Raw genomic sequence first — 18,465 nt, forward strand, 5'->3', positions numbered from 1 at the left:
AATTCTTAGGGTGCCTTCAAATTATTTTGGAAAAATGACCTTCTTTATAATATTGCTAGGATAGGAAAATAACAGAGTGTCAAATTGTGCTATCTTAAATTGTTGTTGGAAAATTTATATAAGAAAAAATGAAATCAACATTTGATACAGATTTTGTTCTGTCTAAAAAATTACTACGTAATTGAAATAAGGAATAAACTTTAATAAATGAGATTAAGTATACTTTTTTTCATAAATTTTAGTTTTTTTCAAGAAAAATTCCCAATCACACTTTGTTTTAACCCAAAGTAATAATGAAATATTAATGTGCATTTTAAACAATGTCTTTTAGTGTATTTTCTTTAGTACATGTAACAGTAGCTTTGTACTTTGCCAAAATTAAAACTACTCTTTCCAGAATTCCATTACCTCTATGGCTCCAGGATATAACTGGGCACATGAGACATTTTACACAAGATGTGAAAGGCAAAAATGAAGCAGTAGCTATAATTATTTTTGTGTTTTGAAACCTATTCGTTGGCTCCATATACATGCTCACGTATGCTGTCATCAAACTGTAAGGTCACTGTGGGCATGGAGCAGCATCCACATCCACAGCTCATCTAACCAGATCTCCTGTTTCATTTTCTAATCCTGGGCCAAGTCTATCCATAGTTCTGTACCAAAGGATGTTGATTTCTCTAAGTTACACAAGCCATTGAGGTTGGAGTGGTGACAGATGCAGAATTCTGTTGTCCTCCTAGGTTCCACCTGTACTTGGTTCCAGCTTTTCCTTGTTCTCATGCACAATCCAGCTTTCCTTCCAACTACCAATCTGGCTGCTCTATAATGACCTCAGTCTCAATGGTAGATGCAGAGGCAACTGCTTGCACATACTACCCAATCAGCAACCACAATTACACCAGGTTTAACTTTAATCCACCCCTTTTCATTCCTATTAGTGCTTCCTCTCTGATAGAATCATGATGGATATACAAGTTTTTCTCAGATAGTGAGAATCTTCTCTATAAAAGCAAACGGAATGTTTGCTCTGCCACCCTTGTCAATAGCTCTCTTTCTTTGACCCATTTCTTATCAGTAATATATAATTAGAAGAAGAAGGAATGTCTTAAACTTTAATTGTATATGAAATAGTCAAGGATAACAAATTAAGACTTAGAGTCAAAAGAACTGTAGTCAAATCTCTGCCCTAACACTGTGTCCTTGAGTATGACTGATCTGAATCCTTCAATAAAATGAGAACAGTACTTACAAAAACAACAACAAAACTTTGCCTTGTCCTCTTCATAGAAATGTTAGGAAGATGAACTTTGATAAAATTCTTAAAAGACACACACAAGCTTGCACATGTACGCATACACATTCCACAACATCCATTCTAAATGTCTTAATACATTGCTAAATAAGTAGTCATGAAGTTCTATACTTCGTACATTATGAGGTATTCAGTGTGAACTATGTTAATCAGATAGTCTGTGCGAATCATTCAACAATTACAGGTCTATGTCCCTCATATTATAAAAAGGAAATAATACTCTAGCTCCCATATTTTATTGACAAACTCTAAGATTGAACTTGACATAGTAGATTAAATTTTAAACTAGCAAGCATTCTTAAAAATACTATTCAGATAGTATTGGTCCTGTAAGCATTATTGATGTATGTGTGTGTATCTTTCCACTGACGGTCAGAAATACATACATGGGGGCCTAGACACACGCACTATGGTACATCTCTCACCTAGCTGGGGACAACTTATTTTTATTAGGCATTATAACTATTTTTTGTCCTCATCCCCTTAACCCTTCCATTTTCACTCAGTTCACTTCCTACCCAGCCCAAAGAAAGTAGGATGAGGGTCAAGACTCCAAGTCACCAAAGGGACACTTACTGGTTACTCTGCTGGATTAAATGAATATTTGTATAACAAACTGATAGATGTGTATTAACAATGGAGTTAATTTGTTTCTTGCTATCTTTTATCTCAATCAACACAAATAATTGAAAATTGACTGACAATGATTATCAATGATAATGATAAAGAATGAAGCTAGATCTTTGGTAGAACTAAGATGTGATTTTTTTTTGTTGCTGAATTGTAGGGTGATGCTGAATATAGAACTACAATAATATGGTTCAGATAATATTTGTTGCAATTTTACTGAAGGAAAATAAATAGCTTACCTGTCATTCCTGTTAACTGGGAGTCTCTTCTATGAGTAATAAATAATTGTGAAACTGCTTGAGAAGGGAGGTGGATAGAAACAATTTGTGAATATGGGCTAAAAAAAATATATTTGCTTTATTAACTGCTATTGTGAGGAAAGGGAATAGGAATCCACTGTGTGAATTAGCCTGCCTTGTCATGAAATCTCAAGAGGAGAAATCACATCTGTTTATTCAACTTCTATTCCTATTAATAAACATAGAAACAGCAGCGACAATCATTGCTTGTATATTTTCTATGTGCCAAACTCTATGCTGTGAGGTTCTTGTGGATTATAGAACTTAATACATACAAAGTGTATGAAGTAATAGAATCATACTCTGCTTTTACAGATAAAGAACAGTGATTTAGAGAGGTTTCCTGAGTTGCCCGATGTTATACGGTGTAGGGTTACCAGATAAAATGCAAGACAACCAATTATATTTGAATGTAAGTTTGAATGAAAATGATGAGTAATTTTAAATACAAATATATTCCAAATATTTAGTATAAGTGTGTCCCAAATATTGCAAGGCACATGCTAATAATAAAAATTATTCCTTGTTTATCTGAAATTCACATTGAAACTGGTCAACCTCTTTGTATCTGTTAAATCTAGCAACCCTACATAGGTAGCCTATTGTGGAGCCGGCAGAAAGTACTGGTACCTGTTCTTGAATTACTCCATGGCACATAAAATATGCCCGTTCAGTCCTTTTGGTAAGGACCTGTTGGTAAATGACAAAGTCTCCAGATTCTGTTTCTTTTCCCTATGGATTCATGTAACTATACCCATGTGTATGCTCATTATGTGCCTCTGAAAAAATTCAGGAATCCTTGCCAGATGGGAGTAGGAGACACGTCTTAAGCATAAATCGAAGCAGAAGCAGCTGCTTCAAGGACTAGAACCAGAGACTCATTCCTACAGTACTAGTTCCCTTTATCTACCTTTGTCTTCCTTGTAATGCAGATGACTCTAATACATATTTTTTACCACATTTTGGGACTTAACCTGTCTCAGCTCAACTATCCCAGTACAAAGAGAGGACCATACTCTCTGGTTCATTGTATAAAAATTCCAGAGGAAGCCATAATGAATGGTAAAAGCTTTTTGCAGAAGACAATTTATAGAAGGGAATAGCATTTTTATCCATCAGTTTCAAAAAATTTGGTCTTATGACCAGTTTATTTTCTTAATAATTATTTAGGACCCAAAGGGGATTTTGTAGGCCATATCTATCAGTATTTACCATATTAAAATAAAAAATAAGAGACTTGTAATTAATTTATTTAAACAAGCTTACTACATATTAACAAAATTATATATTTTATTAAAAATAACTCTTTTTCATAGCAAAAAATTCAGTAAGAAGTTTGGCATTGTTTTCAATTTTTGCAAATATCTTTTATTGCCAATTTAATATAAGTTGGTTGGATTCTTCTGTCTGCTTCCATGCTAAATCTGTTGTGATATATTTTTCTGATTGAGTTATAGTGGAAAAAATCTTACATCACACAGATATGTAGTTGGAGAAGGGAGAAAATTTTACTAAATTTTTCAGATAATTGCCTTAGTTTCTTAATAATAAGTTGCAGTTTGGAAACTCAAAATTAATTAATGAATGCTCACTCTGATTCATGAAAATCCACTGGTCTATCTTGCACATTGAATAGCTCTTTATTCATGCATGAATTTGTGGTACCACGTACTGGTCACTTGGAAAATACTGATTCACCGTGTTAGGCAGATCTTCCAAATGAGGACATAGTTCAATAGACAATACAAAAAAAATGACATACATTCAACTCACCACTGATATTTTCAGAAAACTCTTCAAATATTGGGAAGCTGTCAAATTCATGATGGCCAATGCAAACTTTCCAAGATTCCAATTTTCATTCAAAAGCACACATTTTATCTTTGACAACCAATTACTGTCAGTTGTTTTCCTCAAAATTACAGATCTACTTGGCTTATTTTTTTTTTAAACTGCCAAATACCCAACTCTGAATAACCATAGTTTGTCGGTCTGTGAGTCATTTTTCAAGTAAAAATTGGGTTCCATGAAAAAGGTGACTAGTTCAGCTTACAACTTGATCCTATAAGGGCTTTTCCTTGAGATAGCCATCGAACTTTCATCTGTAGCAGGTGCAGTTTGTGCATATCCTGGTTTGTTCCACAGAATTAAAAGACATGCCTTCTAATAATCTCAAGGGTCAAGATGTCATAAAATTAATCATTTTACTGTATCATTGAGGACTTTCTTAGGTGAAACTGGCTTTTTTTTAAACTCCAAATGTAAATTCCAAATGTAAATCAGTGAAGAACAGCTACAAGTACAGTTTAGGTCACTGCCTTGATTCTTTCTAAGTAATGTACCCTTAATTGCTTTTGCTCCATCCTTGCAAATATCAATAGTTAAAAAAAACAAAGTGCAAGTCTTGGTAAAATTTTTTGAAAGTTGATTTCTTATATCCGTTAAAAAGGCCTCAGGGACCACAAGGGATTCATAGACCGCATTTTGCGATCTAATACCACAGACTAACCACTGGGACAAGAAATGGGATATTATAATTAGTCAGACATAGCTCGGCAGTGCCAAAAGATGCTCTTGAACTGAGAGAAGATAGTTCCCTGAATAAAGGTGGCTAGGTTTTTGCAGAATTTGGGGAACTTTGAGGGTGGGCAAAGGCTGTATAGTAAACGTCTCCATAGACTGGGGATAGGTGTTGTCAAACATAAAGAATAGTTTCAATTATAAAACATTTAAAAAATAAGTTTAATATTATCTGTGTCAAGTCTAAACCAGTAATAGCATTGTTTTAGGGGAGAAGCAAGTGAAAACGCACTAAGCATCTATAAACTATTGTTCATGTTTTAATAATTATTGAAAATTATAATTTTTAGTTTAATTACTTACAATTTTAGTGTATTTATTTTGTGCTTGCAAAGCAGTATTTGAAAACCATTATTTGGTTCTATAATAAATAAATAATGATTAAAATATTCATGCAATTGGAGGACAACTGTGAGACTTAATTATTCCTACATTTTTAGGTATAGAAATTAACTTCAAAAGAACCTGAAAATATTACAAAAAATATGATCACTATGAAGTATCTTCATTTAGAAAAAAATTGGGAGAGATCATGAAATAGTTTTCTAGTTTTTCCCCTGAGGTTTTCTGTTTTGTGTGTGCCTGACTAAAATTTTGGTTCAGGTTCAGTTTACAGAATGTTTCATTTTTGTTATAGTTCAGTAAATTTGGAAAATACTTATTGCTGAATCCAGTTCAAGAGGATGTTTTTAATTGGATTCTAAATCAGTGGGGAAAAAAAGTTGGATTCTCTTTGGTTGGGAGTTGTGCCTTCAGTAAACTTGAGTTTAACTCCGTTGTTGAGGGTTGTTTACAAAGCTATTGGCTGTCCCTTTACAGGTGCTGATTCTGTGTTCCAAAATTAGCAAAATTGCCTACATTTAAACACTGGAAAGAATGGTCACTGTGAATGCTTTTATTCTTATTTTTGACTTTTATGAAAAAAGAGCAATGCAATATTTACTGTTTTGCACCTTTTCTTTTTCTTCCAGTTAAATATATCTCATAGATCTACTTATAACAGTATGTAGAGTCTCCCTCCTTCTTTTGAACACACCACAATTTATTATATCACATTCCTAGTGATTCATATTTAGGTTTTTCTATTTATTTATTTAGAAGAAACTTTCAATTACATAAATGTTACATAAAAAATATTGGGGTTTCCCATATGCCCCACCCTGTCACCCTCCCACACTTTCCCACATTAACAACATCCTTTATTAGTGTGGTACATTTGTCACAATTGATGAATCCATACTGAAACATTGCTACTAACCGTGGACTACAGTTTACATTATAGTTTATGCTCTTTCCTGCACAATTTTGTAACTTATGACAAAATTTTTAATGACCTGTATCCATCATTGCAATGTCATGCAAGACAATTCCAGTGCCCCAAAAATGTCCCCATAATCACACCTATTCTTCCATCTCCCATATCTCAGAACCTCCGGTGGCCACTCCCTCCACATCAATGATAAAAGCTCTCCCATTGCTAGAATAACAATAAGTCTGTAGTAGAATAATGGTAAGTCTATTTTAGTTTATTGTTCATTCCCCAATTTTGAGAATTTGGGAATAGTGATACTCACTCTGCCTCTAATTGAAACGGGGCTTAGATCTCATGGAGCAGATGAAGGGAACTCACTTGGTCGCAGTTACAGATTGTCTCTGTTCCTTGGGATGGGCATTGTCCATCATTATCACCTTGTTAGTTGACCTAGAAGATGAGTCCAATGACCTGGAGAGTAGGTGTTGCAACTATCCTGAGATTCGGAGCACAATTGGCATGTGGATGGACCAAAGATTTAAGTCTTGTACATACATCTATTAAGTATAGTCTTAACTATGGGTACAAAGAGAAAGGGCTGAAGAGCTATGTGTAGGGAAACCACAAATGAGTCCAACTCTGTCACACTGAGGGCATAAATTCCAAAGAAGGGTCCACTGGCATGTGCCAGTCTCCTGAACTGTTTGCACTGCCTATATTGTCTGGATGTCTCTAGAGCCTTCAGGAGCACTGCTATTTGAGACAATACTTACTGTGGCAGTCAGTGAGATCCTGCTGAGACATATGTAAGCATAACCTCTGGAATGCCCTCTCAACTAACTTAAATCTCTTAGTCATAAGAACTCACTTGTATTTATCATTTCCCCCTTATGGTCAAGGTCTTTTTCCAGGTCATTGCTAGTTGGCACTTGGTAATAATCCTCTTGGTGCCAGGGAGGCTCATCCCTAGGAGTATATGAATTAAGCAAATTGAGCAGACTCACAGAGCTAGAGTCTGGAAGATAGGTTTATAGGAGACAGAAAGGGAGTACAGGATTGTGAGCCAATGCCCATATGGGCAAAATCTATGATAAGATGGAAGGGCGTAGTTGTGCAGTGGATGGGTGTGACAGTGATGCAGTAATGCTTTGGGTTTGGCAATGCTGGTCTATAACGGGGTAGAGTTGGGGGGGTTGGGTTGGACTATCCATGGAACTGGGAGATGGGTCAGGGGAATGAGCAGGTGAACCCTGGGAATTTGCAGGTCTGTTGTTAAAACTACAATGTTGGGAATGTTCTTTTGGTAAATATGGCAGGGGAGGATTAATGGTATAGATTGTTGGATGTGGGGGGTGGGGCAGTGCATACAGGACAGGGTGCTGCTGGGGCATGCTTCTGTGGAATATGTGTTTATCTTGTCATTGTGCGTTATGTCAGTGGGTGGAGACCCACACAATAAACAAGAAAATATTAAACTCCCATCCTGAGGAGTTGTGCTATGTTCTCAAATAGAGTCACAAGGGTCTGCTGAGAACATAGGCAGTGCTTAATAAAAGAAAACAGACCAATATGTCAAGCCCTCAATATTATTGCAAATAACTATGAATCTTATTCTTCAAAAAGTGAAACTTAGTGGCTACCACAGGTCCCGAGGAGAGGGGTAGAGAAGACTAGAATAGATGGAACATTGGACATTTTTAGGGTATTAGATTTATTCTATTTGATCACACAAAAGTGGATACAGGCCATTTGAAATATTTCATCAAAATATAAAAGGGTACAGTCCAAAATGTAAATCGTAATGTAAATCATTGACCATGGTTAGTAGCAGTGCTTCAATACTTGTATATCAATTGTAACAAATGTACCATCTGAATGTAAAATGTTATTAATAGGGGAGAGGGAAAAGGGGAGGGCGTTGGGTATATGGGAATCCCATATATTCTCTATGTGACTTTTAGTAACCTAAAGCTTCTTGGAAGATAAAATGAAAAAAAAAAAGAGACATTGGGGGAACATATGCAAGAAAATCTCACTATACAGACAAGACAAAAGATCTTACAGTAATGAAAGGCATATTGTCTAAAAAAGTGTTTTTACTATTTAAAAGTTTTTTTACTTTTTTACTTTTATTAATTTTTTTAAAAAATGTTCTGTATTTTCTGTTTTATTTTTTAAACTATCATTATTTCATTTTCTTACTATTTTTATTCTGTGATCACAGAAGGGTCACAACTGTGGCAGGAGAGGAACATTGGTGTGGGGTGTAAGTAATGGGGGCTGCATGGCAGGGGGTTCGCCTGGGCCATGCCTCTAAGGCGTTTGCCCGTGTTCAAGTGTTCATGGTACATTGTCTTGGTGGGTGGAGACCCACACAATAACTGAAAGAGTATTGAATTTCCATTCTGGGGAGTCCTGCCACACTCTCTAATTGAACAAGAATCCCTGGAGTAAAGGGGGCGGTGCCTAGTGAAGGAGGATGGACCATTGCGCCCAGGCCCTGGATATTGATGGTTGTACTTATGAACATTTTCTTTTGAAATTGAAACTTAGCCTAGTGTTATATGTTCCCTAAGAATTACCTCCTGAGGGCCTCCTTGTTGCTCAGCTGTGACTTCTCTCTGAGCCAAACTCAGAATGTAGGTTTTGCTTTTCGCCCAGTTGTAGTAGGCAGAGTTCCAAGAAGACTTCCAGTATTCCTGTCCACTAGAGTGCACAGCCTGTAAAATCCTCTCCCTTTGAGAATAGGTGGGACTTGGGAGTATGATGGGATTTCATTCCTGTCGTTAGTTTAAGTTATATAGAAAAGGTAAGGGGATTTTACAGGTGCATTAAGGTCCCTAATCGAATGAGTTTTAAGTTAGTCAAATGGGAGATTAGCCTGGGTGGACCTGAGTGAATCAGTTGAACACTTTAAATGAATGTATAGAAGCCAGAGATGAGAGAAGCCAGAGGGATTTGAAGTAGCAGAGATCCTCTCCTGTTGGCTTTAAAGAACCAAGATCCCCCATTGCTGGTCACAACGCAGGGTGTGGAAAGTAGCCTCTAATTGCCAAGGGCTTCAGTCCTAAAATCAATGACTTTGGAAGAGGACCCCTAGCCTCAGATGAGTCCGTGGAACCTGGGATATAATAAAGGTGCTGTTTTTAGCCCCAAATTTGTGATAATTTGTTACATAGCAACCCAATTTTGCCTTTAGAAGCGGCGCAGCAAGAAATAACTTTATACATAATTGTTTTTGCATGTGTACACATGCACTTGTAGGGTAATTTCCAGGAATGTATAACCAGGTGGAAGGGTTTATGAGATTTATATTGTTTGGATAGATATTGTTAAATTTCCCTCTACAGATTTGTGCCAGTTAATGTTCCCAAGAGCACTGTTTGAGAACCTCTCCAACAGTTTATCAAAGCTTTGGATGTTGTCAGTCTGACAGGTGAAAAATATCTATACAGTTTTGTAAAGTTTTGGTTTGCATTGCTATGTTTATAATTGGCTGAGCTTTTTTCATGTTTTTGGGGGGACAATTGTATTTCCTTCTCTCTGAACTATTTGCTTGTATCCTTTGTCGACTTTCATGGTGGTGGCTCTTTTTTTTTTTCTTAAAATGTCCAGGAACTTCATTTTAGAAACAAAGGCCCATTGTAATATAGTTTAGATTTGTTTTATCACAGTTCGCCATTTTCTTTTGACTTTTTTTCCATTTTTATATAAACATCTTTATTAATCTATTATTTCATGCCTTCTGGATATTGACTGATAGTTTTAAAAGGCCTTTCTTACCCAAGATTATACAGAAATTCTTCCATGTTTAATTCTGGGACATTTTAGTTTAATATTTTTTTCATTTAAATATTTGCTCTCTTTGGTATTTGTACTAATATGCACTATAAGGTAATTACCAAATTAATTTTCCAAAATGAATACAAGGTCAAAACCATATAATGCACCCTTCATTTTTCTAGCACTTATTTGAAATGTATTTTGATATTAATATGCTTCTGTTTCTGCACTTTGCATTCAGTTCCATTGACCCATTTGTCTATTCATGTGAAAGTTTTGATTTTTGAGGTGATATGTAATATGTTTTATTATAAAAAACGCTGTTCTCACCTCAGAGCCCTTTTTTTAGGCATTTTCTGACTCTTGTTAATTTTCTTTCACATATGAAATTATATGTAGCTTGTCTCTATTTAAAAACAAAACCTAACTTTTGGTATTCTTGCTGAGGTTGTATTAACTATAAAAATTAATTTGAGAAGAATTGGCATATTCAGAAAAGGCTTCTTCTCATCCAAAAACATGATATAGCTTTCTTTTTTTCAAGACTTTTTGTATCCTTTCAGAGTATCTTAATGCAGTTGTATTTCTTTTTACTTAAATATAAGCCCAGCATATATGTCTTCCAAAGTTTATTTGTAGGTATTTCATATCCTTGACTTTCATTATAATAGGATCTTTACCTCCCTTAAATTTTCTAATTATTTTTAATATGAGTATGATTTTTAAATATGAAAATTATTGCTCTGGACATATTAATTTTATAACCCAGTAAATTTCCTATTTTTGAAGTAATATCTCAATTGATTTTCCTGACTTTTCAAAGTATATCATATCTGCAGTTAGTAAAAATAGTAGTTCTTACTTTAAAATTTTTATATTTCTAAATTTTTTTGGTCTAATTACCTTACAATGGCTATTAACCAAAGTTCAATTTAAAGCAGTGAGATTACATATATTTACCTTGTTACTGTCTTTAGTTTACCCATTAAGCATATCTCTGACCTCTCAGCTGAGATTAATATATATTCCTATTATAATGCCCCACATGACCCCCCATTCATATTCTGCAAAATAATGCATTAAAATAACACTTTGGGGGGAAATAGTGATGTATAAGTCCACTCGAAACTTAGAAAGTTTGTAAATAAGAGCACTGAAAAATAACAGTGCTTATAACAATACTATCAAAATTAAATATTTACATCAAATATGATATTAAATAAATCTTTTGCAGTTTTAAACTCAGAGACTTTATATGTCTACTCCTGGATTTGAGTCCTGGGGGTGCATTCAGTTCTTTTGTAGAGACCATTTTCATCAAAATTAAAATTATGATCCAGTGTGTAGCTTTCTTCAATATTCCATTTTTATAATACAGGAAAGAAATATCTTCACTACTTCATTATAGACATTTACAGTTTTGCCAAGTTACCATAAAACAGAGGAAAGTATAGAAGTTCTTGAAGCTACTGAATCAGCAACAACTGGAACTAAAAGAAGTTACTTCTATAGACTTATGGTTTTTTAAATTAAGGCTTTATACATGGCTAAGGCTATTCTTTAGTTGTGAGAAACATGCTCTTCACTGCTTCAACACATTAACAAGCTAGAAAAAGAAATCACATTTGAACTAACACAACTTCCTAATTACATTGCTGTTATTCTGTTTATCTACTTCACACAAGGAAATTTTCATCAAAGAAATGTTTTAGAAGAACAGACTATTTTTTGAGTTAAAGAATTCATCTTAATATTTCGTCGTGAATTTATCAATAATTTTTTAAATTTTGTCAAAGGATTTTTTAACATCTCTGCAGATAATATATATTTCTACCTAGATCGTTTATCAAGATGATCACATTAATAAATTTTCTAATATTGAGCCTTCTTTGAATTCTTAGCATAAGCCATCCTTCATTATAATGTATTATTGTTTTAATGAACTGCTCAATTTGAGTTATGATTATTTTATTTTGGATTGTTGATCAATAATATATATATATATATGTAAGTGCATATGCACTGTTCTCTCATTTCTTCTTATTCTCAGCTTGCAATTCTTTCTTAAAATTACCTGGTTCCTATATTAAAAATTATTTACTCCAACTTTAGAGCATCTAGGTCAATCTATATCACCATTCCTTTTTCAAGCTTTCTTTTCTCTTTTGTTTTTTTAATAAGTGAATCTATTCAATTATGTATTCCTTTATGTTTTCAAATATTAGCTTCAGTACCAAGTCTCCTCAGGAAAAGTATAAAAAGTTTTCTATTTTCCCCCTAACTTTGTTTCCTTATTGTATGATTTTTCCTCATTTTTAGACATCCCCACAATAAAAGTTAAGCTCCTTGAAGGAAAGAAACATGCAGTTCTTTATCTCAATGGAGCCCAAAAATGAAAAGTATGTTGTTCTTATAATTACAAATATATTTACTAGCCATTATTTACGATCACAGATCTTTCTAAGTAGGATAGAGATAACATTGAGTCCCATCACTTTACTTTAAGTTGACACAACCGATCCCCAAAGAAAGCAAGTGATTTTTTAATACCTAAATTGTCCTCATTCAATAGCCTACACAATCAAGAAATCGTATTTGTAGCTACTATTGCTATTATTCCTGTGTAATTATAACTGTTCTGTCTTGTCTTCGCTTCTTTAGTCATTTGAGCTACAGTTCCAGGGAACCACCAGTTGTATCTTTGTAGGTATGACCACTGAACTTCCCCTTAAAGAGATTAGAGGGTAATTCAGGAGGCCTTAGAAAGGAGTTGTATTTGTACAAATAATGTGCATTTATGTTGTACATTCTCCTAAGAAAATGCTCATGCTTTCAAACTATGCCACCCGGAGAGCACAGTTGGGATTGTGGATTAGCTGTTTAAATATTTATGAAGGTATTTAGACATATTTTATTTACTGCAAAAAAATGTTTATACAGTAATTAGTTCGAGAACCAAGCTTCACGTGCTATCAGAGGCTTATTCTAATTCTTCTTAATCACACCCTTCCAATTCTAGGTCATATCTAAGTGGAATATAGTAAGAAAGTTTATTCAGGGGGCATTTGTTGCCATAAACCTATCAGTCAATTGTCTCTTATTTTAAAAGTATCTTCTACATGAAAGTAATTGGACAGATGCCTCTATATTTATAATAATATAAACATTTTTACCACTTACTAAACTCAAGGCACTAATAAGGCATGCTGTACATTAACTCTGACACACAAAATAACTCTGAGCTAAATCCTATTACCATTCTGATTTTACAGGTGAGGAAACTCACTAAGTCACAAAAAACTTAAAGTTGATTTGAAGGGAAGCGGATTTAGCCCAACAGATAGGGCGTCCGCCTACCACATGGGAGGTCCAACCTTCAAACCCAGGGCCTCCTGACCGGTGTGATGAGCTGGCCCACGCACAACTGCTGATACTCGCAAGGAGTGCCGTGCCATACAGGGGTGTGCCCCGTGTAGGGGAACCCCACATGCAAGGAGTGCACCCCATAAGGAGAGTCAGCCAGCACGAAAAAAACACAGCCTGCCCAGGAGTGGCACTGCACACATGGAGAACTGACGCAGCAAGATGATGCAACAAAACGAGACACAGATTCCAGGTGCTGCTGATAAGAGTTCAAGCGGACACAGAATACACAGTGAATGGACACAGAGAGCAGACAACTGGGGGGGGAGAGCGGCGAGGAAAGGGGAGAGAAAAGAAAAGTTGATTTGAAGATATGGATTATTCATTTAAGTATAACTAACAACTTTTGATAAATGTCAAGTTAAGATCAAGAATCCATTCAAAAGAAATTACTGAGAATTGGGAGAAAAAAAATTACACAGGTGAGTGAGTGAAATATAAGGAAATCAGGCCTCAGTAGAGTCCAGTGGTCAAATCTATTCTGTGTTTTGAACATTATTTTTAAAAACTCACTTAACTGCCAGCATTAAATAACCAGCATGCTTTGCATAAAATTCCATACTTCTGGCTTCACTTGAAGATAAAAAAAATCAGAATATCTGGAAATTTTTGCTTCACATTCTCATATGGCCACAATCAGCTGGATCACATTCAACTGGCTCCCTCATTAGGTGAGCATTTGCTCTTCATGTGCCGTTTACTACAATCCCCACTGCTCTCTAATACCTCTAAGAGCCAGCTTCCTTCCTTCATGTTTTTCTACCCTCATTCCTTATGCAGACAAATGTGCTAAATGTACACTTTTTCATCATTGTTGTGTCAAGATTATGTATCAGTGCTAGGTGGGATCACGTTCAACCAGATGATTTTTATCAAACATGAAATGGATATCCTATCATTTTCCCTGCCCAGAAACTTGCTGTATTTAGTGAAACTCTTAGAGCAAGTTTTCATATACCTTTCTCTTTCCTTTTCCTAAAAGCATATTCTAATTCCTTCTATCTTCTTTTAATTTTAGCAATTTATTTGATTGTTATTTTTACTTTTGTTTCCATTTTGGGAAGAGGTGGTAAACACCCAGTCAATTCTGAAGACAGTAAAAAATGAAAAGTAAGTAAATATATGCATATACATATATACACAACAATTTCCACAACTTTCATTTTTCATAAGTAGAATAGCCTTCTAATTCCTCCTTTTGATCATTTTCTCCTATTTTCTTCTAGCCACCTCAAAAGGAATGCACTTTTGGGCATCAAAAATAGGTATGACCAAACCTCAAAACCCCATAAGATGACAAGCTTAATTGCTTAACTGGGAATGAATTCGGATGCCAGAGGCAGGCACACGCTTTCTCCATGCAGACATTTTCAGGCTTCTTGGTCTCAGGAGGTTTCTACTGTGTATCACAGTCTCATGCACCTGTTGGTATAACACTTTCCTCAAACTATTTAGGGAATTCTCCCTGTGCATTGGCCTTCAAAATTTCCTATTTTGTGCTTCTGGTGTGGTGACTTGTAGGAGCAAGCCTTTTTCAGGGATTTCTATGGTCTCATTTAAAAGCTCTCAGGCCATATTTTTCCTTCCTAACTTTTATTTTCTCCCTTGACATTTATGTTTAGCACTATAAAAGATAGTAAACATGACTTTAAAAGATGCAATTGCAGGTGAAAACTTTTAGGAGGGAAAAGGCACATGAGGAAAGGTGGCACAGCTTATTTGGAAAGTGTGAATCACACATTCCAATTGCTGTGCCACCAGACAAACCATGGAAATACACCTCTGGAGGTGAAAATATGATTCAGGAATGTGATAATAGTTTCTATAAAGTACACAGAAAATATCATTGAAAACTTTTAATACTTTTATTTCTTAATACAAATATTAGAAAAATGAAAATAAGACCTTGCCATAAAAATAAAATTGATATTAAATATTGAAGTTTTTTGCTAAAATTGAAACTCAGAATCCTCCTGGAACAGAACATTCTACTGCCATGCCCATTTCTTAGTTAAGTGCCATTAATTGAATGATCTGGGAATAAGAAGGAAGTTGGTAGAGTGCTTTGCCTATGTGGAAAACCTAGAGTGATGTTTCTCAAACTAGCTGGATATTGAAATCACATGGAAACTTAAAAAATAGTAATGTCTGGGTTCCTCAAAATATTTAGCAGCGAATGACCATTTGACCAAGCAAATCCACTTTGGGTATATATCCAACAGAATTGAAAGCAGAGACTCAAACAGATATTTGTATACCAATGTTCATAGCAGCATTATTCACAATAGCCAAAAGCTGGAAGCAACCCAAGTATCCATTAACAGATGAATGAAAAAACAAAATGTGGTATATCCATGCAAGGGAATATTATTCAGCTATAAAAATGAACGAAATTCTGATATATGCTGCAACCTGGTTGAACACTGAAGATATCATATTGAGTAAAAGAAGCCCAACCCAAAAGGAAAAATATTGTAAATTCCACTTATATGAGGTATCTAGAACAAGTAAATATAGAGAGACAGAAAGCAAATTACAGGCGACAAGGGGCAGGGCAGGACAGGGATCCTGGGGCATTATTGCTTAATAGATACAGAAGTTCTGTCTATGGTGGTTACAAACTTTTAGAAATAGTGGTGACTGTTGCACATTGTGAATATAATTAATTGCACTAAATTGTATACTTAAAAGGGATAAAATGATAAATTTCAAATGCTATGTTACATTTACTTTACCACAATATTTTAAATATACCTTAAACGAGTAAACAAATGATATCTGGATCCCAACCATAGAAATACCCATACCATTTATCTGTGGTGTAGCCTGAGCTTCAGAACTTCTTCAAGCTCCCCAGTGATTCAAATGTCAACCTTCAACCAAGGTTTTGAACCACTGTAAACAGGAAATTCTTGTAATTGTAAAAATAGAGGGGAAAAGAGTAAAGAAGGGACAGAAGGGTAGAATTTTTCTTAACTTTATACAAATTATTCACATATATGGGAAAGAGGAAGTAACTTTGATTTTTATAGAAGGGATAAACACTAAAAAGCATTTAAACTTTGGATTAATAAAACTATCAGTATATAACAAAAATATTAATGTCAGATTTTTTAACCCACTCAATGTTGGTTATACATATATATGTAAAACTATAAAAACAATGGTAAGATGTATTGCTGTAGAGAGTACAGAGGAAACTACATTATTTGTCAGATTTATTAAAATGCATAAATATATATCAAAAAATTTTATAGTGCTTTAAGTATACTGAACGTTTTCAGATGTCGCGTTTTATTTAATCATCCCAATAAGTCTGTATGGGAGAACAGAAGTCATCCCCATTTCACAGGTGATGATACTGAGGTCAGGGAAGTTAAGTCACTTGCCACACTTCACATATGCTATGAGTTTGGCCAAGAAATACAATCCAGAATACCTGCATGATTAACCTTGATTACTTGATTATTTAAGCCACCTGTTTCTTAACTTCAAAGGCTGCTGGCCTTTTGTATAAAGCTGGTTCCAGGACTTAAAGTTTTTTGTGTGGTCTAGTAATAAGGCTCTAGAATTTTTTCCAAGATTTGTTGAAGATTCTAGAGCTGAATTTATAGAAGAAATAAAAGTGTCTTCTATGAAACCAAGCTAATACCACTTAGCTCTATATCTTTTGGATATAGAGGAATGATAACTTCCTGCATTAGTCAGGGTTCTCCAGTGAAACAAAAGAGATGGTATGTATATATATATGAGAGAGAGAGAGATTCATTATAGGAATTGGCTCATCCAACCATGGGATTAGCAAGTATGAGATCTATAGGGCAGGCTGTAAGCTGGAAACAATGAAGATGAAATTATGTTCCCAAGGAGATGGCTTAAGAAAAGGCAGAAATTCTTCATTCTGACTTCTGAAATCCTTAGTTCTAGCTTTAAGACTCCCAGCTGATTGGATGAGAAGACTCCCATCATCGCAGCGGGCAATCTCTTTTGTTAATTGTAGATGCAATCAGCCCTAGATGCAATTAACTGACTATATATGCAAATCCATCTACAAAACATCATCAAGTAGCAATCAGGTCAGTGCTTACTTGGTCATAACCCTGGACATCATAACCAAACCAAGCTGACATATGAAATTAACCACCCTACTTCCTCTAAAAAATAGAAAAATATCAAGTTTTTCCTAAAATTTTCAGCAATAAATTTCATTTTCTAAAAAGCTAATTTGGGTCGACTGTCACTTGGAACTGAAAAAGTTGTCATATTTATTTCCCAAGAGCATCCTTTATTGGCAAACAGATACACTTGAAAGACTTACAAGATAGAACAGTGGATGATGGAAAAGAAACATTGGGAGATTATAATAGGTTTAGACCATGTACACCTATATGACAAAGGACTTGATTTAACCTGGGTTCCAGCAAAGCAGACGAATCATTAGAGAGCTTTTTATTATAAATGAAAGAACACCTCATTCATGGGATTAAGCCAGAGAAATAGTTAATGACACAAGTTACTCTAAAGACTAAAGGTTCATCGGAATCAGACGGACTAACAATATTACAAAGACTCAATTATTCCTACAACTCTGCATCACCTTTTGCAGTCGCTGGTTCATCTTAATGCTGTCACAAAATGGTTGCCAAGAGCTACAAGAGCTACTGTCTTCTTTGTTCTCTTCCTGAAAGTCAAGAGAACATTATTTTCTATAGCTTTCTTAAAGGTGCAAAGAAGCTTCTTTCTCAGAAGCCTTCATTAAATGTCTGCTCACAATAAATTGTTTCCCCTGGTTCCTGTGTCGTGAAACCATCTCTGTGACCATGGGAACTGAAAGTGCTAATTGCTTTAACTTGGGAGTGGATGGGTTCAACTTCACCACCCAAGATAGCACAGAGGATAAATTAGGGTGGTGAGGGGGAGTGAATATCCCAACTATAATCAGGGTACTAGTGCCAAGGGTGAAGGAATTGGATACTGAGCAGTGAAAAATAGCAAATGTTTACCAAAGTATCACATGGCAAAACAATGACAGCAGATTAGATAGGAATAGAAATTATCTGGGCTCCAAGAGTGGGGACTATGTGTTTTTGCCAAACTGATTAATTTCCATAACTACTCCAGGTTGTGAACTGCATTTGGAAGGACTTTAATGAAGAAAATTATGTTGAATAAAAAGTGGAATG

This window comes from Dasypus novemcinctus, chromosome 26 (genome assembly GCF_030445035.2).
Source record: "Dasypus novemcinctus isolate mDasNov1 chromosome 26, mDasNov1.1.hap2, whole genome shotgun sequence".
NCBI classification, from domain to species: Eukaryota; Metazoa; Chordata; class Mammalia; order Cingulata; family Dasypodidae; genus Dasypus; species Dasypus novemcinctus.